General features: G+C 39.0%; 1 protein-coding gene across 4 annotated transcripts in view; it reads right to left on the reverse strand.

The window, feature by feature from the left end:
• ALCAM (activated leukocyte cell adhesion molecule) overlaps positions 1-14,792 on the reverse strand; it is a 173,766-nt gene that overhangs the window by 80,466 nt on the left and 78,508 nt on the right. The window lies entirely within an intron of this gene.

Below are 14,792 nucleotides of genomic sequence, written 5' to 3' on the forward strand. Positions count from 1 at the left end.
GACGCCTAGGCCCCAGAACGACGCACAAACCAGGAAAAATAGGAGTTCCTCCACCTAACCGACCTGCAGGGTTGCTCTGGTAAGTGTGATTGGAATTCATCTATTGGACTGGGCCTGTATAGGTGAGCTTTAACAAAACAGCAGCATCTCCTGTTAAAGCTGTTCCACTGTGGATAGATAATTTAAAAACAAAAAACAAAAAAGTTATTGGAGCAGGAGGATTGGATTCTGGGTCTTCTACCTCCAAGGTGAGTGCTCTGACCACCAGGCTAGAGTCATTCTCATGCTTGCTCCTCTCTGTCTCTCTGGAACCATGATTCTTTCATTATTTATTCAAAATGAAACTGCTTCAACAGGAGAGATGGAGGCAGCCCCACATCAGAATATCACATAGCCCAGCAACTGAGAGATCCCTGTTCAAACCCCTTCTCCCCATCACGTGGAGGAGGGACTTGAACCGGGGGTCTCCCACATTCCAGATGAGTACCCGAACCACTGGACTAAAAGTGAGAAGGGAGCTCAAGCTCTTCTTCCCCACAAGCTTCTTGCTAAAATGTCATCAGTGCCTAACTCCAAGAGAGGGTTTGCATGTGAGAAACCCCAGCAGAGGCAGGTGCCTCCCTGCAGCCTGGATTTAGCCACTTATCTCGGAGAGAGGAATGGGGTTTAGCACACACCTCTTGGTTTGGCATCTCCCACTGGCTAATTTAGGTGAAGAGCCACCTAAAAAGCTGCCTTTTGTCAATCTCATTTATCTCTCCTCATTCATTGTATCGGGAATGTAAGCGCTCAACTCTGGCTTTGTGAATCCTAGTGATTTTCTAGGCACCTGAAACTTAGGTGTGGCAATGCTCAGTGTCACAATGCCCAAGTTCTGTTGTGAACCTAGCCCCTTGATGGGAAGGTTTCAGAGTAGCAGCCGTGTTAGTCTGTATTCGCAAAAAGAAAAGGAGTACTTGTGGCACCTTAGAGACTAACAAATTTATTTGAGCATAAGCTTTCGTGAGCTACAGATGAAGTGAGCTGTAGCTCACGAAAGCTTATGCTCAAATTTGTTAGTCTCTAAGGTGCCACAAGTACTCCTTTTCTTTTTGATGGGAAGGAAATGTATAAATATATAGTTGTTATAAAATTACTTAAAAAGAGAAATAATGGTGTTATGTTCTGTCTAATTTTAAACTCCGCTATGCAGACAGCTGCAGTTGCATATTCAAAATCAAACTATTGACTAGCAAAGTTCATTCTGTTCTAATGCTCAGTTTACTGACAAAAAAGATTTGCTCTTAATTAGTAATAAAATGCAGTTAACATTTTTAGTTTGATTGAAAGCTGCAATATAAAGGATAGTGCAAGTATTATTAGTATTAAATCATTTAATGTGAGTAGTCCCATTGAAGCCAACATGCAAAAGAACCACACAAGTGTTTTAGAATAATTTAGTTACTGTGATTTGCAAGGAGAGAAACGTTTCAGGCAGTTTTTTGCAACTACAAAATGACTATAGCATATTTGCATGACATACTATATAGCTGATCACTTTTAGTTTAATTTCTTATTTTTTAACTGCATGTTTTATATGAAAGGTTACAGGTAACTACACAGCTACAATTTTAGATGTAGTATTTGCATATACGGATAATTCCATAAGTACTCATCTGGTGAGGACAATGCTAGGTGTATGTACTGTGCCTTTAAGAGCAGAGCATAGGCTAGAGGGAACTGGATTGGGGGAAGTTTAGTGGCAGACTCACGAAAGACACACAGGGAGGAGCTCATGGCTCTTTTAGCTTTTGAAACTGTTTTAGTTCTAATAAAGCCTTACTTCTAAGAATCCAGACTGTTTCTCCTTTTTATGAGTTCACAAGACAACAGGCATTTTCCTTTAAAACCTATGTACTACACCTACATAGTATATATTACCTGCATATATTTCTATGAAAGAACAGCTTAAAAATATTAAGCAATTTAACAGAAACTGAACAAATGTAGATCATGAAGTATTTTTTTAAACAGAACTAAAGAACCAATACCCAGCTACACTGAAAACAGTATCTGTAAAACTTAAGTGAGATTAAAAAAAGACCTTTCTGTAAAACTCCATGCTATTTTATTGCCAATAATTATGTTTTCCTTTGAGATGTATATACACATTTCAGTTTTGCTTCCTATTGTTTTTGCCCTAAAGCCCTAAGCCGCCTGGAACTTGTCCTGCATGTAAACTCTCCCATGCCGTATATCAAGGGCTCCCAACAGTAATGGAGTCAGGTTTTGAGCAGTGGCAGAGCTTGAGGGGGTGGGAGTGCAATGGGGTCATTGGTGGTGTCACCTTCAGTAAGTACTTATTGCCTTGAAAAGGCATTACACATGTGCCTAATGGCCACAGAGGGATGGGGTAGGAGGGATTTTGCCTGCCCTCCTGTTATCTCCATCACTGGCACCCAGAGCTTTGGATGTGCACCCTTTGTTTTGGAGTTTGTATTAGCCTGAAATCTTAAAGTGCCCTGGTAATACCTACAAGCTTCATCTATAAAAGGCTATGCAACTACAACTTCTTAGACCAAATGTCCAAGACTAGAGCCTTATGCATTCTCCATAACCAATTACACATCCACTCAAATCTCTCCCCTGGCCTTTTTCTAAACAGAAAACCTGGAAGAGGAGATACAATTTGCAGTGGTACTTGAAGGTAGTCATTAGATCTAGGAGTAGTATTGAACAGTACAGGAAGTGACTTCAAAAGTTCAGGACCTCTACTGAAAAATTCCTACCCCCAAGTCCTTCACTATTAGACTATTGTACAGTAAGCTGAGTGCCTTGGCTGATCTGAATTGCCATTGCAGTAATGTACAAGGAAAGAGATGGTCTCAAATCTATTTAACCCAACTCATACAGATATTGTAAAATAATCTTTAAATACCTTCGGCTGTTGATGCAAAATTTAGTGATTTCTGAAGAAAAATATAAACTTCTGCTGCCAATACCCCATTGAAATCTTTTAAAACAAAAAGGATCTTCATTTAATTTATGGAGAAATACCAAAAACTGAATAAATGGAGAAACGTTTGAGGAAAAAATGCTTTTTATAAGTCAACTACTACATATGTTAGTTGAAATATTAAATTATAATCTGCCAAGAAATGGTGACCTCTATCTTCATCACTATCAACAAAACAAATGACTACAATTTGCTGTTCCATTTTAAAAGGAGAGAGCACATAACCTTTTTCAGTTCTGGAAAATTAAAAAACACTTTTTTCTTTCTTTCAGCTAATATTTTTCATAAAATAGAAAAAAAGCTTAAATCTGCAGGTTTACATTTGTCACTGAAAGCACAGCTACTTAGTAAATTAAACCCATTATACATTACATTATATATGCATGGTGCAAGTCTCCTAGGTGTTAACCTCACGTTCTAAGGACAATTTAATCTGACTGGACAACCTGTCACGGAACTAGGAAAAGCAAATTCTCATAAGTTTCCTGTGTAACACATTGATCAGTTCTTCTAATGACCGTCTGGTATTCCATATACAAACGGTTTTTTTGTGAATATTAGCAGTCCTGTTTGGTGACTGATTACACTTTCAGCTCAAAATTATGTGAGGGCAAACAGCAGCCAGCTTCTAAGTGTAAAATATACACCTAATCTACTTGACTGTACAAGGACTCCTACATTTTTTATCTATTACAATAAATGAGAGAACACTTGCAAATGATCATACAGCTCAATTAAATGAAAGCAGTACAAACATACTGCATTTCAAAACACGATCAGTACCCTAGCTGCTGTTGTTTTTAGAACTAATGTTACAGTAGTATGAAGAGACTCCAACCAAGATTATAGCTCCACTGTCCTAGCCACTATATCAAAACACATTATATCAAGTCCCTGCTCCAAGGAACTTGCAAGGTAAACAGACAAGAAACAAAGGGTGGAGTAAAATACGTTCCCATTTTTATAGCCAAGGAACTGAAGCACAGCAAGAATGAATGTCTTTCTCAAGCGTACTCAGTAATTATATGGACCTGAAGAAGAATTCAGTGTACCCTGAAAGCTTGTCTCTCTCACCAACAGAAATTGGTCCAACAAAAGATATTACCTCCCCCACTTTGATTCTACAATAATTCCATGGCAGAATCAGAAACTGAACCCAGATCTTCAGTCCCATAAGACCATCTTTCATCTCTAGGATCTAGGTCCACAGTGTGTTTTTCTGAATCATTTGTAACAATCATTTTATTTATTTAGCTTCTGCCCAATTAAAAATGTGCTTGAGTCTCAGTAATACAGAGCAAAAGTAAATACAATTTAAAATACCCTCTAAGAAATTGAAGTGATGGGATCCAAAGGGGAAAAAAAAATTATTGAAAATTAAGGTAAAAGGTCATGTCACTGTATAAGCAGGGAGTAGAGTTTGGTTGTTTTCAAGCGAGGAGGGACAAAATGAGAGGGGTTTCTGAGGGTAGGAAGGAACACCTGGTAGAGACCACTACAGCAATATGCAATTATTCCTGCCTTCAGATACAATGGTGGAAATCCCAAATATCAGCTGGTGTGCAAGTGCAGGTGGCACATGTGGCTCAAAGGGCAGGCCTCATATCCAAGGCCAACATGGTTAAAGGGTTTATAAAATCTATAGTTCTAATATAAGTCAACCTGACTTTTTAGGGTATCAGTGCAAAGAATGCACGAGAGGCATAAGAAGATTGTGTCTCCTTTCCACATTCTCTCCCCTCCGAGTCCTTTTTGTTCCATGCCTCTCATTCTCTTCTCCCAGGCTGTACCCTTGCATGGAACAATATCCTGAAATTCACCACTCCTTGTTAAAGTCTCTCTTAGAAACTCACTTCTATCACATCAACTACAAGTAGCATTTAAAAAAAATACTGATTTAACAGAACTATTAAAATGGATACGTGTGTTATTGAGATGCAACATTCTTACTACACTTTGTCTTTCCTCTGGACGTTCTCACCATTTATTCCAGCATGCCATGCCTGAATTTAGATTTGCAAGCTCTTCAAGGTAGGAACCTTGTTTATGTCAGTAGCTTTGCCTAATTTTGGGCACTCAAAAATTACTCTGAATAATTAAACGGTATGTCAAACAAGTGTGCCGTCATACTGCCACATCCTGAAAAAGCTGCAAGCACTGGAGCAATTTTATTCTATGCTTTACAAACAAAGAATTGCAATAAAAGGGCCTTTTTGTCTCAAGGCCGTACATTGTTATTGTATGGTATTCATGGGACAAAGGTGAAACCATCACAGCACATGCAAATGAAAGAAAAAACAAAAAACACTTTCATGATACCTCCAACTCCACCCTAGAGAGTTTCTATGAAAAGTTTATGGTTACAAGGGATGACAAGATCTTTTACAAGCCTAAGTCATGAGGACATGAAAGCAAGCAAAATACAGATGAACTCTATAAAGTAGAGCCACATCTGTCTTCCCAGAGCTGAGGGAAAGACCCTGTCTAATGCACACAGCTGGCAACATCAAATAAAGTATTGTTCCAGAAAAGGGACTGAACTTCTAGGGTTCACAAGGCAAGAGATGACAAGGCTGATGACACACCGTTGTATATTGGTGACACTCCGTTTACAAGTGAACACACCAAAAGGCCTTTAGACTCAGTAAGTTATGATGATTGACAAGGACATTAGACAGACAAGCTTGTCTCTCTTACAAACAGAAGCTGGTCCAATACAAGTTATTACTTCACCTGCCTTGCCTCTCTAATACCCTGGGACTGACACAGCTACAACTACTCAGCATCTGACAAGGACATTCATCTCCATAATGGAACCTACCCCAGAGATCACTGTTTAAGCATTCAGTCACCTAAAAGCAGGAGGTTTGAGACATGAAGATGGCGCAGACATCTACATCTTCATAGGTATTCAAAGGGAAGGAGACCAATACTATTTTCTCCAATGGAGTTCATGCAATGGGTAGTTTCCCCATCTGTGCCAAGAAACAGCAGTACTCCTTTACAGGGGAAAGCCTCCTTAGAAAGGTGTCTTAGACTGAACTGAGGAAGAGGGAATACTCAAGTTAATCTTTATATACAGTGGCAGCATATTTCCTAGATCAGGGAGCTCTCCACTGAGAACACACTGTCTGCAATCCCAGAGAGTTTTAACAAAGGAACCATCAGCTAGAGTGTGTCTGCAAATCAGACATTCTGTGGAATTGGGGATAGATTGGTTCTAACTCATTAAGGAGTTTGTGTCCTAGTTCTTATCTTTAAATCAATCCAGAATCAGACAGGGACTCAGCGTAAAGTGAACGCATCATAACAGAGGCTTACATCGGCTAGCCCTGCTTAGCTGACAGGCTTCAGCGTGTTGAGTCAGGTATCGCTTTCACGGTCAGCACGTTTCAGTAATCTAGCCCGATAGCAGCATGAGTAGTGAGTATCCTGACTAGCTCCACACCTGAGCAGGGAAGGGGGTGGCAATCCCCTTGGCGACTGAAGTTGAAAGATGACATTCTGGCCATTATTGCTATTAGGCTGTCCAGAGGCAGCGATACAGCTAACAGGACCTAGCATTGTGCACTACCTTGACAATCTAGGAACTGATGCCCCCAATAGACAGTGAGAACATAGCTCCTACTAGTTCATCAACATGGTTTCCTTTTCCCACCATTTTTTGTCCGGTCTTACCCAGATGAAATTTGAGCCAATTTTCCAAGACATTAGGGTATCCGAGAAACAGCACTGTCTGTGCTTATCAAGATTGTGTGCCGCATGTTAATGGGCATTGCAGCCCATAGAGTCACATGATTTCTCCAAGAGATTCACCAAATGTTGAATATGATTAGCAATAGGCGTGAGCCCTGGGGGATTCCACAAGTGAGTGCTTGTTGGGAGATGCAGCAGCTTTCCATCCTGACCATCTGGTATATATCGGAGAGGAATGAGCAAAGCAATTTTTGTGTAACTTAAGGTCTCATGTTAGCAGCACCTCATGGATGACTGTGTCAGAGGTTGTTATAAGATCTATCATCATTAGCATGGATGCCAAGTCTCTGGAATGCATCCATCAGTGTAAAAAGATCAGCCATAAGTAGATTATCTATCAGAGCAACCTGTGTCGTCTCTGTTTTACATCCAGGCCTGTTGCCTCATCCAAAGTATCTATGGTGTTATAAAGGTCAGGTGCAACTAGAGCTGGCTCACCTACCTCTTCAATCAGGAAAGCTCAGAAATAGGTTAATGGTTGGTAAAGCTGGGAGCAGTCAGTGATTATTTTAAAAAAATAGTATATTTTTTAAAAAGATAGAAACATTATAAAAGCAGTTATCCGTGATTATCATTAGAAATGCTTCATCACAATTAAAAAAAAGAAAACTCTCTCAATCAAATGTCTCCTGGGAAAAGTTAGTGAAAGTCTCAATTTCAAAAGATCTTGTCAGAACAGTCTCTGGCCTAACTTTTCAAAAGGTGACTAGTGATTTTGAGCTCCTCCAGTTTTGGATGGCTGAACTGAGATACGTTAGAGTGCTGATTTCCAGAAAGTGTTCAGTACCCCTCCCACCCTCTGAAAATTAGACCCATTTAAAGGTGTGTCAGATGGGGCATCCAAAAATTGAGACATCCCTATCACCAGTCACTTTGACAATTTAGGCTTTTACATTTCACATGCTCACAAAAATTACTTGGCAAAGGAAAGTAGAATTTTGCAAAACTACACTAAACCATTTAATCCCATGGCATCTCTTGCCTCTAAGTATACAGCAGTGGATTTACACACAGTGAAGAAGAAGAAGAAGAAGGGCACCTGCTTGTATATTTGTCACAATTCAGAAAAGTTACATGTTTTCCAAGTGTATTTTTAAGCCATGATTTTGTTACAAATAACTTTTTATATATTCACTGAGGACTTCTCATGTACAGAGAGATTTAACGATTCATAGTGGAAAGGTTTCTCAATCTATAACACCAGCCTTTTAAGTCAAACATTTTAAACAAGGTATTCTTATGTTATTTACGAGTGGCTTAATCTTAGTTGCGGCAAGGTGAAGCTTTCTGCAGCTTGCTTAGAAGATTTGCTATCTTTAGGATTGTGATCTTAACAAGAAAACAGAGAGAACAGCAGAGTACAGGGCACTTTAGTGCACCTGTGCAACACAATGCATTGTAAATTAAGCACCTTCTCCTCAATATTTGCAAGACTAATTCTTTTGCTATAGGTGCTACAGGACAATTGTTAATGTCAACAGTCTCTTACTTTTCCTTATTTCCTGCATTAAATTAACTGGTCAATTGCATAGAATTTTAAAACTATTTTCTCTCTTTTCCCTTATTGTTAATGGAGGCTCTAACCCAGACTGCGTCACCAAAATCTGTCCCCTTTCAACAGAATGAGAAAACACTTTTAACAAAAGTTTGGCTCTGAATGGAAAACTTCAGAAGAGTCGTTTTAGACATTAGGAGAAATACACGAGACTTATAAGCCTCATCCATTTGAGTGCCAAGTCTCTGTTTTACATAGGTACTTGTTTAAATCAAAGGACATAGAAGGAACACCATATAAACTTTTGTCCTGTAAACTACTCTGGCAGTGCTATCTAGCAACTGACACCGTGTTAAGGTCTGAGGATTGTCATGCAAAGCTTAAAGGAGCAAATATGTATATTTATATATCCTACTGCTCTGCTGTACTTGTTTTCTGTTGTCTACCTGTCTGCAGCATCATAATATTCCCAGTGCTCCTTTGATCTACAACCTGTTACCTTCTGGCCTCAGACAACAGTAATGCACCCTCAAAAAAGCTACTTCCTGTCAGTTACAGAAGCAGCATTCAAGGTCTTCTGATGTGTACCCCTAGAAGCATGCAAAATAAAATGCTTGGGAATCTTTTGTGGAAAAATAGGAGATCCAGATTCAAAGGCACTGAAAGATAGGAAAATTCTTTTATGAAAAAGTTATTATGAACAATAGGAAGAAGAAGAGGCATGGACAATTGCTCCAAGTTGCTTCCTAAAAATGAGCATTTTCTTTTAGAAATGGCTGATTTATAGCTAAATAAATTATGCTTATCCTCCTTGTTAGAGATTAAACCTAAGAAACACCTTTAAATAGCGTTCTCTGAAACACCAAATATACTGATACAAGTTGAAAATTTAGAGTAAAACAAATTCATTTACTAGCCTTTTTTATTGCTTAAAAATCTAGTTATTTCAAGACTTGTGTTAAAAATAGTCCCTCTGCCTTGTAGATTTACAATCTCATTTTCCCATTGGTTCAAACCCCACACTAAGATTTTGCCTATTACTTGAAGAGTAGCCGTTAATGGCATTTAGGGTATATCTATACTGCAATTGGAGGAGTGGCTGCAGCTCAGATAGATTAAAGATTGCACTGGTATGGCTAAAAATAGCTGGGAACACACAACAGCAGAGGTTTCAGTGCAAGTTGTACAAGTCTGTCCGGGACCCTAGTATATATTCGTGTTGCAAGTCTGCACCAGGGTCCATGCTCTCACATCTTCACTATTTTTAGCCATAATAGTTAGATTAAAGCTAGCCTGGGTACGCCTACACGAGCCACAATCATCCCTCCAATTGCAGTGTAGACATACCCTAAGAAGCAAGGAATTGCAGTGCTTCTAAAATAGGCGAGCACGTTAGCGGAATAGATTCTGTACAGATTTTTGAATCTGAGCGAAGGCCTCAATAAAGCCCATTAAAATCACAGGAAGACTCCAATAGGTTTTGGACGAGGCCCCAATCTAAGTTTTAATTAAGGGTTTGACAGTCTCCCACTGTTCACGTAGAAGTTACCCTTTTGAAAATGGTTAGAATTTCCTTTTAAGCTTGTAAACCTTTTTCCCTGAAGGACCAAAATAAACTGCTCGGCCTTAATTTCTGGGAAAGATTAAAATAGGTTTTATCTTTTTCTAAAGGGCCAGTGTATACAGTGTACTGTTCTTTGTGTTCTAATTATTGGCAATAAAGAAGGCAGAATATACATTTGATTAATTGAAGAGCAAAAGAACTTTTCAGCTGAATCCTGGAACACTAAAAAGGAAGACCTCAGGAAGAACACCACCAGCCCCCAAGGAATATGAAAAGATCTGAAACTAACTCTCTGAAAACGAATAACTACAAGAAAGACAGTTGGAAAAAGAGGAATTACAACAAACCAAGAGTGGGAAGCTCAAAAAGGTGGTTCCATTAAGGAACTCAGCACCAGATTAAGACTCCAGGAAGGAAAGACTTTCTGAATGTCAATCTTATTAACAGAGGAACACTTTTCAAAAATTGTGATTTAAAAAGTGTTTTTTCCCCCCTGAACTCTGCCCCCAAACTGCTGAAATAGCTGCTATTTGCACTAGAGTCACCTCTAGAGATTTATCAAGTCCATTTATCAAGTCCAATCTAGGATCACCAGCCACTCGTTAGGAGGAATTGTGCCAATGGGTACCAGAGACATGTAGACCGGTCATGTTCACATCATGTGAGCAATGGCTATGGGACCACTTTGTCTGCTGAGTTTGTGATTAACCACTCTGAAGGTAATGCTGGGGCATAAGCAGCTGGAGGACGAGGACTTGTAGTCAGAGGAGTGGAACTCCAAAAATCTGTTACTTAAAAAGAAAACTGTCCCCAATGCATTTGGCATAGTGTTCCAAGAGCAGATAGAGATAAAGAAACCACAAAGATGTTTCTGAAAACAAAGTGCTTAATTAAAATAGACATTTCTTATCCTAATGCTTGCAATCGTGACCATCTTGCTAAAAAGTGGCATGCTTTTCACCATGCTTGACAGATCAATGAAAGTTATAGAGTTTTAAAGAGTAAATCACAAATGAGAAGAATTGTACTAATTTCTATTTAAATAAAATGTTTAAATAGAACCATCAGTGAAACAGGAATGACATGTGTTACTTGGTGATGCCAGGCTCTTCTCTTAAGTATCACTGGAATGAGGGGACATGTCATCAGTGGCAAGAAAAGACCCACATGTGAGATGAAGTAGCAGCAGCAATTACATAATTTCCTCAAATGTAGTACATATGGCAGGATGTCAGATATTGACACACAGAGCAGACCCCATGAGAAGTGTTTCACATTATGAGAAAAATTTTTAGAATGCTGTGCTGAGCAAAATGGATTCTAGATTCTTTTGACTGTATTAAGTCAATATTTAGATTTAAAGCCTCATTCTGGAGAAAGAATGACTATTTGCATACAAAGGAACCTGAGAACTTCCTTCAACAGTAGGCTTCCTTAACACTCCAGTCTGGTTAGGTGTTGATACCATAACATTTGTTTTTGTGAATTCTGGTGCTTTGGGATTTGTTTTTGGGCAGTGATGGTGGTATTTTTTGTTTTAGACAGATCCTTTCTTTTTTTCTTTTAACATGTAGATTATGTTTCATTTATGTAACAACATTAATAGATCTGTTTCCCCATTCAACTGCACACGCAACTTTTGCATGCACTAACATTTGGAGTGAATGGAAGCCAAGACTTAAAATGAAGCAGGACAAATGGTATCTAGTTATTCTACCCTATACATTAACTCTGCCATTTAAACCATTCACTTTTCACTGAACATACACCTTCACTTTTTAAAATAACGTATTCCATAATATTTGAAGAGCTTCACTATGGGAGTGACACAGAGTTAGTTTATCAGTTAGAAAATTTGCTATGAAAACAGACACAGCCACCAAACGAAAACATAAGATACTTACAGTACAGCCATTTTCCATTCCAGTGTAATGGGAATGTTCCCTTTCCTCATCCTACAGCCAACTTTTCACTACAGTTACCCCCCATGACTCCTCTACTCAGAAACCCATACACAAACAAAAACAAAAAAAACCAAAATTCCCTGCCAGAGCAACAGGTCACTTTTCCTATTGTAAACTAATGACATATGTTCTAGGAAGCCAAACATTCTATTCATGCAGGACTCCATTTGCCACAGTAGACAACGTAACAAATCTACATTATGGACTAAAATTTTTTTCGCAGTTATAAAGCTATTTTTGATTTAAAGTAGTGTAAAAAGAGCATCTTAATCCTACTTTGTATGGACTCCTTTAAAAGCACAAACAGATTTTGCGTATTTATTCATTCATAAGAGATCACAAATATATGGATTCAGAACAGTCTTTTTTATAGCTGAGTTATGAATATGAGCTCTTGAAAGAAGAGTTTTCAAGTGAAAATGCTGACAAACTTGCTGCAAGTGTCACCATTACCTTTTAACACTGTACAACTGGAAAAAAATTCTTTGCCAGATCATTTAATAGATCACAGTTGCTTGTACTACTTAGCACAGATAAGGTAACTGATATATCTGATGATTTTTTTAGGGAAGAAATCTTTCACAGGCACTGAAAGTGACAGAAAAGGCTGCACATAGCCTTTGCAATGGTATAATTTGCTGTAGTGAAACCAAATCAATGCATTTTGAAAATTTAATGAAAGATACATGTTCCGAAAACTGAAAATCATCTAAATAAAAAAGTAAAGAGAGTCAGTGAACAACAGCTTTTCCCATTAATTTAATAACTTGAAGCAGAAATTGTACTGTTAAACACAGCAAATAAGATTCACTGAACAATTTTCTTTCTACGGCACTGAAGTCTTGGTGGTAATATTCAGTAAGCTTCATTATATATTCAACCTGGAAAATGCAGAAAATGCGCAGTCTTACTTTTAAGACAGCCAGAATTATTAATATTGGATTCCTTGAAAACAGCATACATCTTTCAAAAGAAAGAAAGAGTCTGGTCTTGTGAGGCAGATGGGACTTATTCAAATAATCCTCTTTTCTGTGATCTGGCCTTCTCAGCACAGAACATGGGTGTCTTCTCCTCTCAAGTTCATAGGCAGATTACTGTCATTGAAGACGACTCTCTATTCCCCCAGCCAGCTCCCTTCCTTCCACTTTCAAAGGAATATCCCCAATTTTCTTCCTATCTTGCGAGACAATGTATCTAAAAAATTATTGACTTTAGTAGTCTGAAGTACATAGCTCAATATTTCTTTGAAGTTTTCACACAACATCCTCATTGCTTCCATTGTAGCCTGCAGGGCTATTCGGGTTCAGCCATGGGTTAGGGATATTTCAAATTATTGCTGTCTTTCCTTTTCAGAGTTGTTCTAGATTCAAACCGTTTGACCTCTTGGAAAAGCCCTCCCCATATTAGCAACTCAGTCCATCTGAAGGCTTCCAACTCCTCCTGGTGTTCTGCCAAGAATTAGTCTTCCTTCTTTACTTGACTAAAGTTCTGTCAACGATAGGACCAATTTCAAAGTGGAAGTGAAATTGTTTTTTTTTTTACTACATCTAATGAGTCCTCCCAGCTCTTCCACACATAGTCTGAATGCACTCTCTCTTCCCCTGGCAGACATGGGTCTGTGTGGAAAGTCACACTGGATTTCCATTATATCGAAGTAATATTTTCTCTCTAGTAAAAAAAGGGATTACTTTATGGAATTCATTCTTTTTTTCAGTCCCCTCAAATGGTAGCACTCCTGTCTAATTGCCAATAAAGGATATCATAGCACACAAATCTCTTCTCTGCCTAAAAAGCAGAACCAGTTTATCAAACAGCAGGAAATTTGAATGGAGATGCTGTCCACTAATGAACAAGATCAGCTGATATCCACTGATCTGAAGAATGGTTACAGTTACTTTATGGTCGCAAGTGTCTGTGCGGATTCATTTGGATAGGTCTGCTGTCTCTGATACTACTGAGCACAGTTTTGTTTACAGGTCCTGTAGTCCCTCGGGGGAGAAATGAACATATCTGCTCTTTTTCTTTAGAAAGATCACAAAAGGGAGATTTAGGATGATTTCTCCTCTTCCCACAGGGAATTATATGACCAACCAGCATCTTCAATCATGGGGAGGATTAGTGAGGGGACATGAGTTTTGGTGTTATTATCTGTGTCTCCATCATATCTGACCCCGTCAACACAATGAAATGAACAACAAGGTCTTCGAGGATTGGGTCTCATCCACTTTGTGAAACCCAGTCCCCAGAATCAAACTCAAAATACTGGTAGGTTGGAGGAAGCAGTTAGACTTGATCAAGATGGTATCAACACACTATATTGAGCAAGTACGCTTGCTATGCACAACAGATTCACAATCTAGGGGTCTTGTTCTCTTATGCAGTCTTTTACACCAGTGCAGAGTGATTGCAAACTGGCTGTAAACCACTCCCATTTTGATTTGGTAGCATTTTACGTCCATTTTGCATGGTATAAAATGTCTGTGCAAGGTGAAGGGCCATGGAGGATTATGCCCCCTGGGTTACACTACATTCTAGGCTGCTGCTGGTTATCAGGTAGCAGCTGTGGCCACCACACACCGCGGCACCTCAAAATTGAAGTATTTATTACAATAAGTTCTACATGGGGCTGTTCCTGGAAGCCATTTGGAATTTGAAGCTAGTGCTGCAAGTGTGGCCACCAGTTTTTAGGCAGAGATTCACACAGATTACACTTTATACTTGTGCTCCATGACCTGTAGAGGCTAACAAATTTTGGAGTTCAAGCTATTCTATATATCCCTCGATAGTTTGGGTCCTAGTTATGAAGTGCCTCTCTCTCTATGCAATATTTCCAGAGTTTAGATCAATGGAAGGGGGTTGAGAGCTAAGAAGGGAGGAGTCTCTACTCAAACTCATTTCTGTCCCTTGGCAGTCAGGGCCAGACTGTTAACCTTCCAACTGTGCTCAATTCCAATGGATTGATAGGTCGATAGATACAATGAGGATTCAGGGCAGCTGTGGGGGAATTTTTTTGGTGGG

Source organism: Dermochelys coriacea, chromosome 1, assembly GCF_009764565.3.
Source record: "Dermochelys coriacea isolate rDerCor1 chromosome 1, rDerCor1.pri.v4, whole genome shotgun sequence".
NCBI classification, from domain to species: Eukaryota; Metazoa; Chordata; order Testudines; family Dermochelyidae; genus Dermochelys; species Dermochelys coriacea.